Below are 18,040 nucleotides of genomic sequence, written 5' to 3'. Positions count from 1 at the left end.
AAGCAGCAACTTGCGGAATGTACAAGTCAAAAATCATCAAACTACGAGCATACCTTGATTGATAAGTTCTTGAAGGGAATATGCAGCTCACATGGTGTCCGCTGCATGATCTCATCAATGGGGCAGGTGGTTTCGTCCTGGGTTTGCATGGCGTCCATGCTCTATGATCCGACCAGCCCCGTTGAGGCGCAGCTGCTACGATCGCCTGATGGGCTGACCATTGCAGGATGAATGTACGGCTGGGATTCCTGGGACCGATGTGCGGCCATACGTTCATCCACCTTCCTTGCCACCTCCTCTTGCATGCTGAGCTCGTAGCTCGATACCCTGTACTCAAGATCTGCAATCTTCGCCTCGGTATCTCTCTTGCCCCTCATCTGACTCCTGTATGTGTGGATGTCCTCCTTAAATCCAATCTTCCAGGGAATCACGCCTTTCCCTCGTGTTAGTCCTGGATGCTCGGGAGTCTGTAGGGCGAGTGACAGCTCATCCTTCTCTCTGTCGGGTCGGAATGTGCCCTGAGAAGAGGCTACCACTGCGTCCGTTAGTCGACTGGCAGCCTCGCGTATCTGATCGCTGAAGACAAGGGAGCCGTCAACTGGGTTAAGCGTTCCACCATGAGCATAGTACCAAAACTTCGATCGATCCGGCCATTTAGCGGTGGCCGGTTCGATACCCCTCTCAATCAAACTTGCCTCCATCTCCTCCCACTTCGGCATTGCGACGCTATATCCGCCTGACCCCAAGTGGTGATGGTACTTCTTCTTGGCGGCATTGTCTTTATTTCTGACCATCATCGCTTGCCCTTGTTGCCCTGTCTTGTAAACAACGAACTCGTCCCAATGATCCCTTAGCTTTGGGAATACGTCAAAGTTCGGTGTTAGTCCCTTCAGGATGTATTTCTTGTATAGATCTCCCTTGAAGCTCTGGAACTGTTCTGCCATTTTCTTCAGAGTCCACTGTTTCACTATGTTCTCCGTACTCGCGGGTAGAATGAACGTCTCGAGCATTGTGGTCCACAGCATCTCTTTCTCTGAGTCCGGGACAAAGCTGTCATTATCCCCGCGTGCCCTTGTTCTGCGCCAGTACACCGTGCTGACAGGCACGTTGTCCCTCACAACCCAACTGCTATGGCGTACAAAATTCTTGGCTGCTTCTGCCGGGGCACTAGGTCAGCCGTCTTCGTCCACCTCAGTTCTGATGTGCTGACCCTCTATCTTCTTCGCGGCACCTCGTTGTCCGCGTGCCCTCTTCTGTCCAGCGGAGGGATGACTTCCACTAGCCTCCTCCTCATTGTTCCCCTCCTCGTTCCCCTCCGCATCCCTCTCCACGTTCCCCTCCTCGTTCAAGTACTGGTTTGGATCCTCGTTCCCCTCTTCTTCGTTCCAGTACTGGCTGCTTCCCTCTGCGATTGTATCGTATAGTATCTGTTCCTCTTCACGATCAGCCATCTGTGCATACAAAAAATATTTGTTAGGTATATAGGATGTATTTGCGTACCGTAATATTAAAACTCTACTAATCTTATATTAAATCTCTAATAATCTTATATTAAATGGCTACTAATCTCATATTAAAATTGTAATAATCATATATATATGCTAAGTCTAACAATCTTATATTAAATCTCTAACAATCTTATATTTAATCTCTAATAATCTTATATTAAAATTGTAATAATCATATAAGTCTAACAATCTTATATTAAATCGCTACTAATCTCATATTAAAATTGTAATAATCATATATGTATGCTAAGTACAACAATCTTATATTAAATCGCTACTAATCTTTTATTAAATCTCTACTAATCTCATATTAAATCGCGGCTAATCTTATATTAAAATTGTAATAATCATATATATATATATATGCTAAGTCTAACAATCTTATATTAAATCGCTACTAATATCATATTAAAATTGTAATAATCATATATATATGCTAAGTATAACAATCTTATATTAAATCGCTACTAATCTTATATTAAATCTTTACTAATCTCATATTAAATCGCTACTAATCTTATATTAAAATTGTAATAGTCATATATATATGCTAAGTCTAACAATATTATATTAAATCGATAACAATCTTATATTAAAATTGTAATAATCATATATGCTAAGCCTAACAATCTTATATTAAATATCTAACAATCACTTCTTTACATCACTTGCCTGCGCGAATTCCTTCGATGGCTAGCTACCACTTCGACTTGAGGGACGACGACAACGTCTTCTCTGCAACATTACTAGGAAAATGTATTAGTCTAAACGGGCCAAGTTACATATATAATCATATATGTATTACCAGTAAATCGTATTAGTATAAACGTGTTCGTTCTCACACTTTTAGTACAAGTGCATTCACGTTCGTAAGCGTTTCGTGCACGTTCGTTCCCGTTTCGTAATCGTTTCGTTCACATTCGTTCGCGTTCGTTAACGTTTCGTGCACGTTCATTCGCGTTCATTAACGTTTCGTTACGTTCGTTCGCGTTTCGTTACGCTCGTTCGCGTTCGTTAACGTTTCGTTCACGTTCGTTCGCGTTCGTTAACGTTTCGTGCACGTTCGTTCGCGTTCGTTAACGTTTCGTTACGTTCGTTCGCGTTCGGTCACGTTTCAATCACGTCCGTTCACGTTCGGCAATGTTGGGCGCGCGCGGAAGTGGCGTGGTGGTGCGACGGTGGCGTCGGGGCGCCGTGGGCCGGCCCGGCGGCGTGCGGGCGCGGCAGCGGCGGCGGGGCCCGGCGGCGTGGGGGCGCGGCGGCCGCGGCGTGGCGTCGCGGCGGCGTGGCGAGCTCGAGGCGGTGGCGGCGGAGTGGTAGTGGTGACGGCGTGGCGTCGCAGTGGCGTGGCGTAGCGGCCCGGCGGCGTGGCGCGGCGGCGTGGCGAGCTCGAGGCGGGGGCGGCGGAGTGGCAGTGGCGGCGGTGTCGTCGTCGGCGGCGGCCGCGTCGAAGTCAGTCGTCGGCCGTGGAGAGAGAGAGATATCGAGATCGAGATCGAGAGAGAGGGGCAGCGGCGGCTCTCACCCAAGAGATGCGGCGGCGGCGTCTGCGGCGGAGGCGGCGAGGACAGCCAAGCGACGGCGAGAGATGACGGCGGTGTCGGCGCGGGGTTGCCCTAGGCACGGTGGCGGCGAAGGAGAAGTCAAGATCGAAAAACGTCTAAGTGTTGGTGGAGAAGACGAGGGCGCACCGGGAATATATATACCCCCGGATCTTTAGTCCCGGTTGGTGAGAACAACCGGGAGTAAAAATATCTTTACTCCCGGTTCGTACGAACAACCGGTTCTTTAGTCCCGGTTGTTGTTACGAACCGGGAGTAAAGATATTTTTACTCCCGGTTGTTCTCACCAACCGGGACTAAAGATCTTTTCCCGCTATTTCCAAATTCTTTTTAAACCCGGTTAGGGTTAGGAATCGGGACTAAAGATAATAGCAGCTGTGTCTTGAATTTCATTGCATATGTGTTTCTAAAATAGTAAATAATGCATTACAATTATTTAAAGTCGAACAATTAATGATCATACATAATTAATAAAAAATCTAATAATCATATATAACTAGCATATGGATGATTTCAATTTGATAAAAATTCTAATAATCATACATATTTAACATATGCCATACAACAATTGATTTGTATGGATATTCAGTACATCCAACATAGTTTATATCGTGTACAGAACAATTACGGCAATACATCGGCGGTGACGGTTGACCACACGTACTTTCTCCTCACTATTGTTCCTTCTTTGTGATCGCTACGTGAGTAAGGGGTGTCTTCATTTGATAGGAGGATGCTAGGGTCAATCGTCACCGTGAAAGGGGGTTGCCCATCAAACTGATCGTAATCCTCGTCAGTCTTGTCCTCTACTCCGATGATTTTTCTTTTTCCTGGGAGAACCACGTGGCGCTTCGGCTCGTCAGGCCCTTTGCCCTTTTTTCTTTTGCTAGACATGTCCTTGATGTAAAAAACTTGGGTTACATCATTGGCAAGGACAAAAGGTTCGTCCGAGTATCCAACCTTGTTAAGGTCAACCGTTGTCATCCCACTGTCATCAATCGTTACGCCTCCACCAGTCAACCTAACCCATTAGCACTGGAACAGAGGGACCTTGAGAGGTCCATAGTCAAGTTCCCATATGTCGTCGATGGCACCGTAATACGTGCCAGTTGTACCATCGTGTCCCATGGCATCGATACGAACAACACTGTTATGGTTCGTGCTCTTCATGTCTTGGGCCCTCGTGTAGAATGTGTACCCATTGATTTCATATCCCTGGAATGTCGCGATCGAGCTAGATGGTCCCCTCGCCAGGAAGGCCAGTTGTTGGTTAATCGTCTCATTACCCATGAGATGTTGTCGCAGCCACGTGGAGAAAGTATCAATGTGATGCCTTGTAATCCATGCATCGGACTTACCGATGTTTCTGGCGCGAACTAGAGCCAAGTGCTCCTCGATGTAGGGAGCCACCAATGAAGATTGTTGCAGAACCGTAAAATGGGCTTTACGGAATAAATTGTTGTCTACCGTCATTATTGCTTTCCTTCCGAGAGTCCCCTTTCCCTGTAGTCTCCCTTCATGGCGTGATTCAGGTACCCCGATTGGGCGAAGGTCTTCGATAAATTCTACGCAGAATTCAATGACCACCTCTGTTCCATACCCCTTGGCGATGCTTGCCTCTAGACAAGCACGGTTACGAACATACTTCTTCAAAACGCCCATGTACCTCTCGAAAGGAAACATGTTGTGTAGGTACACAGGACCGAGAATACCGATCTCTTTGACAAGGTGACAAAGCAGATGTGTCATTATATTGAAAAATAAAAGTGGAAATATCAACTCAAAGCTGACAAGACATTGCACCACATCATTCTGCAGGGCTTCTAATCTATCAGGATCGATGACCTTCTGCGAAATTGCGTTCATGAAAGCACATAGCTTTGTTACTTGGGTACAACGACGTTCTGTGGTCCTCTAACATCTTGTCCAATTTATGGGCCCCCTTTTCACATTCGCAATCCTCCTTGGCGTCCTGCAACATCTGACCAAGATCATCCGCAACGTTGTTACCATCAGCATCCCTTTCCTCCTCGCCCGTTTGATTTCCTTCAAATCCAGCGTACTGAGCAATGTCCAGAATATTGTCGTCTTCCACTTCATCTTCTTCCATTTCAACACCTTGCTCTCCGTGGGATGTCCAACAATTATAGCTTGGCATGAACCCCGACTCAAACAAGTGGAAATGAATAGTCCTGGATGCAGAATACTTCTTCTGATTCTTACAATTATTGCATGGACAACAAATAAAACCCTTTTGCCTGTTAGCTTCGGCCACTCTCAAAAAATAATGCACGCCGTCAATAAACTCTTTGGACCGCCGGTCAGCGTACATCTATTGCCGATCCATCTACATGACATGAAAAAAAAACGTACACACATAATTATTCGTACAATAATGACAGTCATACAATAATTATAAAATAATTACAAACTCTTTCAACAGTCACACAATAATGACATATTATTATTCATTCAAAAATTATGAAATATTACACCGAATAATTATATATTTACTATTTATAAAGTTTTAAACTAATATTAATGTGTTGTACTTATTTTAATTTTTCATTTTACTTTGTTTTCTATTATTCAAGATTAACTTTCACTATATTTTCCTTCTCAACTATTTTATAAAACCTTCTTTAGCAAATAAACTAAATTTCTATATATTCTTTCTTCTCCACACAAATTTTCTCTCTCATGAACTAACAACAAAATTTTGGAGACAAAAAAGTGTGCAAAACATAGCTCCAAATGTAATATGAAAAATAAAATTGGAGGATGAAGTTGCTAACCTTTTAGGCACCTCCGATTTGTATATAATCACCAAAATAAATTCACTAGAAATTTTGGCATGACCTCCCCTCTTTTTTGAAGAAATTTTGAAGCTTGCTCGGGCTGGAGGAGGAATAAGACATATATATAGGGGTGGGACTTTAGTCCCGGTTGGTGTTATGAACCGGGGCTAAAGATCGCCGGGATCCGGGACTAAAGTTACGATCTTTAGTCCCGGTTGGTGTCCTGGGGGGGCCTGACAGGCCCTGACAGTATTTGAACCGGAACTAAAGATCAAATATGCCCGTTACCCTTTTTAACCGGATCTTTAGTCCCGGTTTTTGTTGCAACCGGGACTATTGTGGAATTAGCCCGACCGACGAAAGATGGTTTCTCCACCAGTGGGTCATGCCACTTAGTAAAGGATTTGGACTTTGGGATCCCGGGAACAACCAAAGAACTCTAACCGGCATTATAAACCTCTTGCATCCAGATAGTCAAAATCACATCCGAGCAGGCTGAACCTGTATACGTTCTTGTGTTTCTTTTTATTTGTATTTTCACACAATAGGAACTTGATCTCTACTCACCCCCGGCGAATCTTCTGAGGGGAGGTTCTCTCTTTCCCATTGGAGGAGAGTGATCTCCAACACCTAGTACAAAGTAATCAGATATCATCTAATACTATGCGAATAGAGTGGATCAACAACATTTATTTGTCTTACAATTATTAAATCATGGAAATTCTATGATTCAAAATCCAAAATAATTGTAAGTTACATAAATGTTAAGTCAGACGTTTTGAATTGAGACTCAAACGTGACAACAAAATGGTACGAATTATTTCTACCGATGGTGTGGAAACTTCCTACATGAGATTTCACATTAATCAGAAATATTTGACAGTTGATCAGAAGAAGATAATTATTTTCAAGGTAGGTTGTATAATCTAATATCTATGTTTCATGTTGTGGGCCTATTTGAAAGTGCATTCAATCCTTTTTCACCTATCCTACGTATGTCAAAGAAAGTTTATAATAGAAGAGCTCCCTCACCTATATATTGATGTGTTGGTATGAAATAGCCAATATCTTTTTCCCTTCCACTACAAGAGAATCAATTTTGCTGAACAAGAACCCCGCATGCGAAAATCGTTTCCCCGAGGACAGTTCAAAAACTGCATGCGAAAATAAATTTTCACAGACGGACGTGTTAACAGGTCCTCATGCGACATGTGAAAATCCATTTTTTCATCCGGACATTTTCTTCTCCACCACCACTTTCCCTTCCTCCTCATTCATCCACTTCCTAGTGGAGATGGCAGCATTGGGCGCCGGCGCGCAGAGATGGCAGCACCAACGCGCAGTCGATCCTTGCTTGTCATGGTTGATAAAGAATTTAGTTGATTAATTTCGGTCATATAGGTCATAGCCGTAATCTTGGTTTATTTGACATGTGTATTTAACAAAATTCTTCAGCATTCAAGAGATCAGTATAGCCTTGGTGGCCGATCTCCTGTGTACACGTAGCAAAATTTGGAGAATTGATGTTTCACAGTAACAGCCGACAGAATATGAAATCCGATAGCGTGTGTGCAGTACTAGGTTTGATCGATCAAATCCGATTGCGTTTCTTGCTCTGGCCGTACGCAGCAAGACAGGAGAAGAGGAAAGCGTGTGCTGCCTGTCTTTCCAAAATTAATCCAGGCCTGGTTTAGTTACCAACTTTTTCTTTAAACTTATAATTTTTTTATCACATCAAAACTTTTTTACACGTATAAACTTCCAACATTTTCATCACATCGTTTCAATTTAAATTAAACTTTTAATTTTTGCGTGAACTAAACACACCCCAAACCGATCAGCCTCAACACTGATAATACACCCCAAACCGATCAGCCTCAACACTGATAATGGCGGCGCCGACTGTGGTATAGACAAAAATCGAACAACAATAGTGGCCGGCGTAATAAATTAATTTCCTGATGTCTCAGTAATGCCGCCGACAAACCGATTGATTTAGGGTGAAAGCATACCCGGTACCGGCGGTTTGATGATCATAGATCGATTTCGGTCGGAGTAGCTGAAATTTTGACATTCCCCAGTGAAGTCATCAAAAATCATGTTAGCAACTCTTTTAACTTTTCAGTGATATGTAATCACCAACCACCCAGATCTTGCAAAAGCTTAATCAAGATGAATTTTGTAGGACAAAGCTAAACCAGCTATGGAGCCAAATTATAGATCAAAATCAGCATCTAGGCCAATCTAGATCGATACGAGGATAACTACCTGTATCATGGGCAAATAGAAGGTTTACTGGATAAACCTACAAATAGATATCGCATTCTCATAGTGATGGTGAACTATTTACGATGCCAATCGATAAAGATGGACTAAATTAGAGTAAAGTAGAAAACATAGCTTAGAAGTAGAGATAAAAGAACGATTCAATAAATTATAGGGACCGGTGGATTTTAGAATCAAATTGGCCTTGGCCTTATAAAGGGCTTGGTATTGCTTTCTACATATCCTTCTCCACGTTTTACTTGGGTATAAACCAATGGAAACTCGAAAAATACCATCTCAAGCAAGGAAAAGTGAGACCCGATGAAAATCATCTCGGATTCAGACTCTACCAGTCTCATTTGCCACATGCCACTGGTCAGACCGGCCCTACACATCGGTAAGACCGGCCAATAAGCGGCAATTAAATGGCCCGTTCTCTATTTTGACTCTACAAGGGAGACAATGCCAAGACATAGTATAGATGTTTTCGGTGTGATTATGTTATTGTAAAAGCCCCCTTAGACTCTAAAAGGAGGGGTCATGCCACTTAGTAAAGGATTTGGACTTCGGGAACCTGGGAACAACCAAAGAACTCTAACCAGCATTGTAAACCTCTTGCATCCAGATAGTCGAAATCACATTCCGAACGTGCGACCTGAACCTGTAAACGTTCTCGTGTTTCTCTTTATTTGTATTTTCACACAACAGGAACTTGAACTCTACTCCACCCCTAGCCGAATCTTCCAAGGGGAGGTTCGAATTCTTTCTTCCCCGTTGTAGGAGAGTGATCTCCAACACATATTACAATGTAATCAGAGATCATCTGCTAGGCGAATAGAGTGGATCAACAATATTTATTTGTATTAGAATTATTAAATCATGGAAATTCTATGATTGAAAATCCAAAATAATTACAAGTTACGTAAATGTTAAGTCGGACGTTTTGAATTAAGTTAAAATAAATACTAAATTGCACTAGTGGAGAAACCTTCTTTACTCCCGGTTGGTAACCCCCTTTTAAACCCGGGTTTCCAACCGGGAGTAGCAATCCGGGACTAAAGATGGGTATCTTTAGTCCCGGTTGAAATAACCGGGACTAGGAGTAAAAATGAGGGATCTTTAGTCCCGGTTGTTGTTATCCACCGGGACTAAAGAGAGAGTAGCGGGCAGTCCAGATGGTCCCCTTTTCTTTTATTTTCTTTTTTATTTTCTCCCGAATCGAGTGGCATGCACATCCCCAAATCCCTAAATCAAATAACATCTCAACTCCACATCACAAATCTTAAAGTTACTCATACACACAAATCAAATACATCCCAAATCCTAAACAAAACAAAACAAATCAAATACATCACAGATTATACATCTCATATCTATACAAATGTCCAATGAATCACAAAATTATACATCTCAATAATCACAGATTATAAAAAAAAACGGCCGCTCGCTGCCGCCGGGCGCGGCCCCACCGGCCGCCGGCCGCCTGCCCATCGCCGCGGGGCGCGGCCCCGCCGGCTGCCGCCGCCGCGCGCGGCCCCCCGCCAGCGAGGCCGCCCGGGCCGCCGTGCTGCCGCACCGCCTAGCGCCGCGCCGCCCACGAGGCCGCGAAGCCTCCTGGGCCTCCGCGCCGCCGCGCCGGCACGCCGCCGGCCAGCAGGCCCTCCGCCCGCCGGCGCTTGTAGAGGAGAAAGAGGAAAAGGAGGAGAGAAGTTAGAGGAGAGAAGTTAAAAGGAGAGGAGGAGGAAGAGGAAGAGATATGGAGGAGGAAGAGATAAGGCCAGGGAGATAGAATATATTAACTGCTCCTCCTCCTCTTCGATCTGGCCTCGTACTCTCCGCCGCCCATGTTGCGCATGCCGATCTTTTATTCCGGTTGGTGTTATCAACCTGGACTATAAATAGATCTTTAACACCAACCGGGACTAAAGATCCCGGGGAGGCCTAACAAGCCCTGACAACATTTGAACCGGGACTAAAGATGGTTATCAACCGGGACTAAAGATCAAATATGCATGTTACCCTTTTTAACCGGGACTAAAGATCCCGGTTTTTATTGCAACCGGGACTATTGTGGAAATAGCCCGACCGACGAAAGATGGTTTCTCTACCAGTGTTGAGACTCGAAGGTTTCTACAAAATGGTACGAATTATTTCTACATATACTGTGGAAACTTCATATACTAGATTTCACATTAATGAGAAATATTTGACTGTTGATAAGAAGAAGATAATTATTTTCAAGGTAGATTGTATAATCTAATCTATGTTTCATGTTGTGGGCCTATTTGAAAGTGCATTCAATCCTTTTTCACCTATCCTACGTATATTAAAAAAAAGTTTAATAGAAGAGCCAACTCCTACCTATAATCTTTGTTATTTTTTTCCTCATATCTTTTCCCTCACCTATATATTTATAACATGCCTATTTTGTAGTATGATAACAGCCAATACCTTTTTTCCTTTCCACTATGACATAATCTATTTTTCGGTAAAAAGAAACCCTTTAGATTGCAGACGGACACTGCTCCTGAATGAAAAAATCGTTTCCCCGAGAACGGTTCAAGAACCGTATGCGAAAATGAATTTTTGCTCATGAGCCTGTTAACAGGTCCGCATGCGACAAGCGAAAACAGGTCCGCATGCGACAAGCGAAAATCAATTTTTCCATGTAGACATTTTCTTCACCACCTCCCCTTTCCCTTCCTCCTCATTCCTCCACTCCCAGTGGAGATGGCAGCCTTGGGCACTGGTGCACGGAGATGGTGGCTTGGCAGCGGGCGGCCCCGGCACGTGCCCTTCACTAATCCCTCCTCCTCCTTCCTCTACTACACAGCAGATTCGGCAGCCCCACCGTCAAGAGCGACGCCGACGTGTGGATCTGGCACCCCCACCCTCAGGAGGATCGCCGGTGTCCCATCTTCGGGAATGACATCGGCGAGCGGATCCGGCAGGCTTGGGGTGGATCAACTACCCCCCCCCCCCAGCGCCACCCCCCACCATTGGGAATTGCGGCAGTGGGAGCGAGCGGCCATGGCCGTTGGGTTAGCCGACGGGTGCGAGTGGCCATGGTGGTGGTGGTGGCTAGTACAACAACGATGATGAGCTAGGGTTTCGGGACAATCAGGTTTCGGCGAAACATGTTGTTTGTATTTTTATTTTCTTTTGCCAAATTTTTTTCGCGTGCAGTTAGCTTAGGTGATTGCATGTAAAAATCCTTTCTTCACATACTGTTGTGCTGCTCGCATGAAAAAATGTTGATTTTCGCGGAGGATGCATGCGGGCCGCCAAGCCGCATGCGAAATCCATTATTGTTGAGGTGAAATTTCATCGTTACACACGAATGCCTGATTGATTTTCTTAGCTGTAGTACATGTCATGATATTTTGGGTGTAACAGTTAGTTTGATCCTGCAACTGACAAGATAAATAAATTGATGATCAAGGAGACAATCGCCCAAGAAGCCGATGTATACTATATATCCGATATAGATACTGACACTTAGATAAAGACAATAGAAGAATTTGAACAAACAATCCAATTAGCTGATGACAATATGCTGAATTAGAAGTCCAATGAACCAATCAGCCAATATTGATACATAATATTAAATATACATTGATGGTTAAAGCATACATCGGCTAAAAGTCCGATGTAAAGATAACTTATTGGCTAGCATTATGATAAAATGCTGCACAAATCTGTAAAGTTTGCAAGACTTAGATTATTAGCAGTAATATTAAAGATCGGACCCAACCGAGACAGTTCTAGATTACATATGAGCAAATAGGCTAGATATAACAAATATATTTAAAACAACACTGTGATTGTAAAGATATATCGATTAAGACAAGCGGTCGGACCTAACCGAGACAGTCCCAACTAAACCGATGCATCTCTAAAAACAATGCAATTAACGATAGAATTGAAATATCAGGTAAAAAAACCAAAACAAAGCAATCCAAGAGATCAAAACGATGCAGCTTTGAACAACACTAATATAGCCGATACAATTAACAGGACCAGCGAAACTTTGGACTTACACCTTCACCAGAGATCAAAGCGAGGCAGCCCCGTATCAGGTGGCAAGTTCCGCCAGTGTTAAAACCTCGGAAAAGAGGGTATCGATGTACCGAGAGATGTATTAATCGACAGATAGCATACAACGATCTTGGGCGTATATATTTATACCTATGGATAGATACTAATCCTAATTAGACACAACACATACTTTTCTAAAGGATACAAGTCCTGATCAGACTCAATCAAATTTTGGGTGCATATATGAGTCTTATTTGTGCTTTCAGTTTTTTATTTCCTACTCGTCCATGTATTTCCTATCTTTGGACTTAGTACGTACGTAATTCCTGGGCTATATATGTTATTCCTTATGTTTGTATCCTACTTTACTTATTTTTTGGGCTTGATTCACTTGATGGCATTATGTATTCCTGGAGCATCTAATTCGGACTGTAATTCCTGGGGCATCTATTTCCTGATGTTTGGCCAGGCTTGATTGATGTGATGTGGCGCAATCTTTGCACTATATGTAATTTCTGAGGCATATGTAATTGTATCTGACTCTGTTTGCACTTGAAACCTTCCGCATGTGAAAAAAAGGGTCCCTTCTGGGTGAGAAAAAAACGAGCAAAAGAAAACCAGCACGCAAAAGAAAAAACGGAACGAAAAAAAAAAGGGAAAATACAAAAAAAAAAAGAGCGGAAACCTTATGTGTGTTTGGACTGTTATATAATATCCATTATATTATCATACGATTAAAATTTAATAATTTCCATATCAATTGCAATAGCTCATACAACGTACAGGTTGACTATGGTGCCTAGTAAACAGTAATCATGTCAGGCTGATACATGAAACTGTAGTATAATAGGAAGCCAGGAACCGTGCGAGATAAGAAAATTCGGTCGATTGGTTATGGCCGCTCTGGCGGCAAGGCTATCTTTGCAGTGTTGACCTTTAAAGCCATTCTTGTTGCGGCCTACGTACGGCAAAGCTATTGATATATTGGCATTGTTAGATTTACTATGCTTAAAATTTTATTTTGTTATATTAGCATAGTTAGATTTACTGTGCTTAAAAAAATTAGATTTGATCCCTTTATTTTAAATCCTAAATCCGTTATTGGCTCTCCACGAAGGATTACACCGGTACAAAACAGACCATCTCTGTAGGTTCATGACTGGCCATCCTTCTGTGGAACGATCAGACACCTTGTGAACAGTCCGGGAGTGTACGACAGACATCCTCCACTTTGTGAGGGACCGGAGGGTTCTTACACGGCCGACTGGACGATCTCTTCTGCCCAAACGGCTACATAAGTTGTCAATAAAAAAAAATCAAAATATCTCACCTTTTTCAACAGAACCTACATATGTTTATAATACAGATTTACGATAGAATACTGGCTAGTTTTGGATGCCACTACTACAAAAACCCTCATACAGACCGGCTCATAGGTGCCGGTTCATTTAAAACCAATACCTATAGAGTTTTTTCCACCTCCCTACGGTGGAAAAATATGAAACCGGCACCTTTAAGGACATTAGAACCGGCACCTATAATATATGTGCCAATTTTTTAAAAGAACCGGCACCTATAATAAATTAAGGTACCAGTTAATTTAAAAATCGGCACCTATAATTTTTTATAGGTGCCGGTTGTTTTTAAAAACCAGCACCTATCCAAATCGAGCCGAGCAGCCGGCGCATCGGCCTTATCCGATCCCCTCCATCTCTCTCGTCTCTCTCTCTCTCTCGGCTCTCTCACTTTCTCAGCGCGTGCGGCGGTTGCTTGAGGGGAGGCGGCGGGCAATGGGAGGGGAGGCGGCGAGCTCCCGCGGCCAGCGGCTGCCTGAGGCAGTGGCGCCGGCGGCGGCTGCGCCCTCCCCTCCGCCAGATCCAGCGGGAGGGGAGGCGGCGAGCTCCCGCGGCGGGCGGCTGCCTGAGGCAGCTGCGGCGGCGGTTGCGCCATCCCCTCCGCCAAATCCGGCGGGAGGGGAGGCGGCGAGCTCCCGCGGCTGGCGGCTCCCTGAGGCAGCGGCGGCGGCTGCTGCGCCCTCCCCTCCGCCAGATCTTGCGGAAGGGGAGGCGGCGAGCTCCCGCGGGCGGCGGAGGCAGCTGCAGCGCACCACAGCGGCGACAGCGGCCGTGCCACAGCGGCGGATCTCAAGGGGAAGGAGGCCGGAGGCAACCCAAGGGAGAAGGACGAAGGTTCTTGAGTGTTCTTGAGTTCCCGCATGAGTTCATTAATCTTTGTAGTATTTGCTAGTTCTTGATGAATATAGTAGTTTGCTGTTGGAGTTGATCTCTGATCCGCGAGGCGGTGATGAAGGGGATCGAGTAGGGCGGTGATGAACATGGAGTATGGTTGTATGGTTGTGGATGATTTTTTGTGAATTTGTGGATGAATTTGTCAGGAGCAATCGATGTGGGGCAGGGCGTGAGGACGCAGTTGGTGAGCTCGGCTCGATTCGAGCCGGCTCTTTCCTTTTTTTTTTGGCTCGTGTGAACTTATAGGTGCCGGTTCTATTGTTGCATAGGTGCCGGGTTTTGCTATTGGTGCCAACTAATTGGTAAATCCGGCACCTATAGACACTTGCAAACCGGCACCTATGGCATATTCTGTATTAGTGTGCAGTGGTAGGTTCGTAAGTAAAGGAACACTAATGTTATGTTTTTGTGATTTCATAGGATGAACTGCGATATTGGAAAGGTTGGAAGGGGGCAAAGAGGTTTTGTGAGTGGTGGTGCCACAAGTAGGGGACATATCAGAACAGAAGTGGATACAGAAATCCATATGGTCGGTCAAAATTGAGGGATCACATGTAAGATCGATCTGAGGCGTGTACTTTCGGTGACGAGAAAATGAGGTTGTGTTTGGAGGAGGCTACAATATCCAAGCTCAATAGTAGAGCACCATGTGGCCACGTTGTGGTATTAGTTGGATTGGTCTTGTACAGATGCGGACTCAGCATACACACGGTTACACGTACGCGTTCAATTAGTAATTAGACCATTCCCATCCCAAAACAACATAGTTTTTATAAACTCCACATCATCAAAAACTAGCACTAGACAATACTCTTTTAATACAAACACCACTATTCTAAACTTAAATTTAATGCTACCTATCTCACATGATGTCTTGGATATTGTGTAGAAACCATATCTCATGCAAGATATGGTTTCCTTCTCTTTCCTCATTTATTCACTTGTCACGTCATTTTTTATCTTAGGTGGTAACTTATTTAATTCTATGGACATCATCCTGCTAGTCATTAACTTGGGAATCGCCTTATGGTTTAATTCTTTCGCACAAAGTGAAACCATGAATTTAAATGGGCTACTGTGCATTGGCTGGCCACGAATAGGAAAGCTGAGCTAAACTAATGTGTATTTTAGAAAATAAGGAGTTACAGAGGCAAAGCAATAGGAAATAAAAAATATATATATTGGGACGCCCGATAGAATTGGAATCCAGCAACCACGTAAAATTTTGGGTAGTAAAAAAACTAAAATTAGAATAATTTTTTTTAATAAAAAAGACTAGCCAAAACATAAGCTTGCCGGTGGAAAACATGAAGGAGCATCTTGGCCTTATGACAACGCTTGGCGAACTGACACAAATGCACGACTCCTGCAGTGTTCGTTGCCAAAGCGACGTCATACCTATACGTACAGTGATCCAGTTAGATAGAATGATATTCTCCTTAATTTGGCCCGATATTTGTAATGAGAATGACACACTCCTAGGTTTTAGTTGAAAGCGAATTGAATTTGCTTCCCAAGGGATAGATAATTAATTAGGATTTGAAGACACAGTTGGTGGTTTGATCATCCGCCATGCATAATTCTGACAGCATTCTGTTTAAAGATATTTAGGCCGTGTTTAGTTCGTTGGCCAAATTTTATTTACGTATACGGACACATATTTGAAGTATTAAATGTAGATTAATAATAAAATAAATTACAGATTCCGCCTGTAAACTGCGAGACGAATTTATTTAGCCTAACTAGTCCATCATTAGAAAATATTTACTGTAGCACTACATTGTGAAATCATGGCACAATTAGGATTAAAAGATTCATCTCGCAATTTACATACAAACTGTGCAATTATTTTTTTCCTCCACATTTAATGCTTTATGCATGTGTCCAAACATTTGGTATGACATTTTTGGCCAATTTTTTTTGGAATCTAAACACAGCCTTATGCATGAATTTTTTACATATAAGTGTGTTGATAGATACTCCGTCCATTCCATACCGATCATCTTTTTGTATTTCCCTAAGACTAAAAAAAAGGCTTTACTTTTTTTATTTTATTTAATGTGAGTATGTGATAGGAAAAACTGAAGAAATTAAACAAGCAGACTTTTAACTCCCCTGCATGCACAAGAAATTAATGACCTCTTAACATACCAACTCAATTTGCATGTATAGATGCAATAATACTGCACGTCAAAAACTCAAAATAAGGGGCTACGATTATATGAAATCAATTTAAATATTTTTATTTTTGGTTATGTGATGATCAGGAACGAAGGGAGTAATTAATTAGCAATTATCGACCATTGGTGGTTTCATTGGCCATGCATAATGGGTTATGGATGATATTTTACATATAAATATCTTGCTGCCTTCAATATAGATATATATTCTCTCTTTTGTTCTTTTCTTTCTTATGTTAATTTAACGTGCGCTATTGATGTTTAGACATAACCTTGATTGTTCGTTTTATTTAAAACATTTACCAAATTATCATTTATTTTGTTGTGATTTATTTTATCAGTATAAGTACACTAAGTATGCATATTTATAGGCCGCTAACTAACACGTTATATTTGTAGTAGCCAATTAAACAAATTAAGGAGTACATAAACACAGGCCAGCATGCACGTACGGGCGTGACTTATACCGTGACGTGCTGCCAACCATATCGACCTTATTTTATTTGCGTTTGGTATATCGACCTATTCGGCAATAGATGCATATTCGATTATTACTACTATTTATTTATATATAAGTACATCCTTATATGTTTGTTGATGATGTTAAACATACCTGGTTTGTAACCCTCTGTAGTCCCGTAGTCCCGGTTTTTTCAACCGGAGCTATGAATCTGGGACTAAAGATCAAGATAGCGATCTTTAGTCCCGAATGAAATAACCGGGAGTAAAGTTGGATCTTTAGTCCCGAGAGATCTTTAGTCGCGGTTGGTAACACCAACCGTGAGACTAAAGAGAGGGTAGGGGCAGTCCCGGTTGGTTCATTTTCTTTTTCTTTTGTCCTAAATCGAGTGCCATGTATATACCCAAATCAAACACAAAATCCCCAAATCGAGTGCCATGCATATATCCAAATCAAACCCCAAATCCACAAATCAAAATAACATCCCAAATCATTCACATCACAAATCCTAAGTTACTTACACACAAATTAAATACATCACAAATCTTCAAAAAATTACACACATATCAAATACATCACAGATTGATTATACATCTCAGATCCATGCAATGAATCACAAATTTAAAAAAAGAAATTATACATCTCTCAATCAGAAATTATCAAAAAAAAAAAGTCAGAGAGAATCGGTGCGCTGCCGCCCGACATGGCCGCCGCTCGCCAGGCGTGGCCCCGCCGGCCGCTGCCGCATGCTGCCCCACCGCCGCCGGCCACCGGATGTGAGGAGGAGGAAGGGGAGGGGGGAAGGAGGAGAGGGGAGGGTGATGTGACCATCAAGTATATGCATATATCCAAGCATAAAAAATATAAAACATGGCCAAAGAATACATCGAGTGAACGGAGGATCTACAAGATATTAAAGTCCAATAAGTTTTGGAATCTAGATCGGCCTCCGGAGACAGCACTGACTTCAAACGGAGCTA

Source organism: Oryza sativa, chromosome 4 (genome assembly GCF_034140825.1).
Source record: "Oryza sativa Japonica Group chromosome 4, ASM3414082v1".
NCBI lineage: Eukaryota > Viridiplantae > Streptophyta > Magnoliopsida > Poales > Poaceae > Oryza > Oryza sativa.
The sequence above is the reverse complement of the archived record's forward strand: the minus strand, read 5'-3'. Positions refer to the sequence as shown.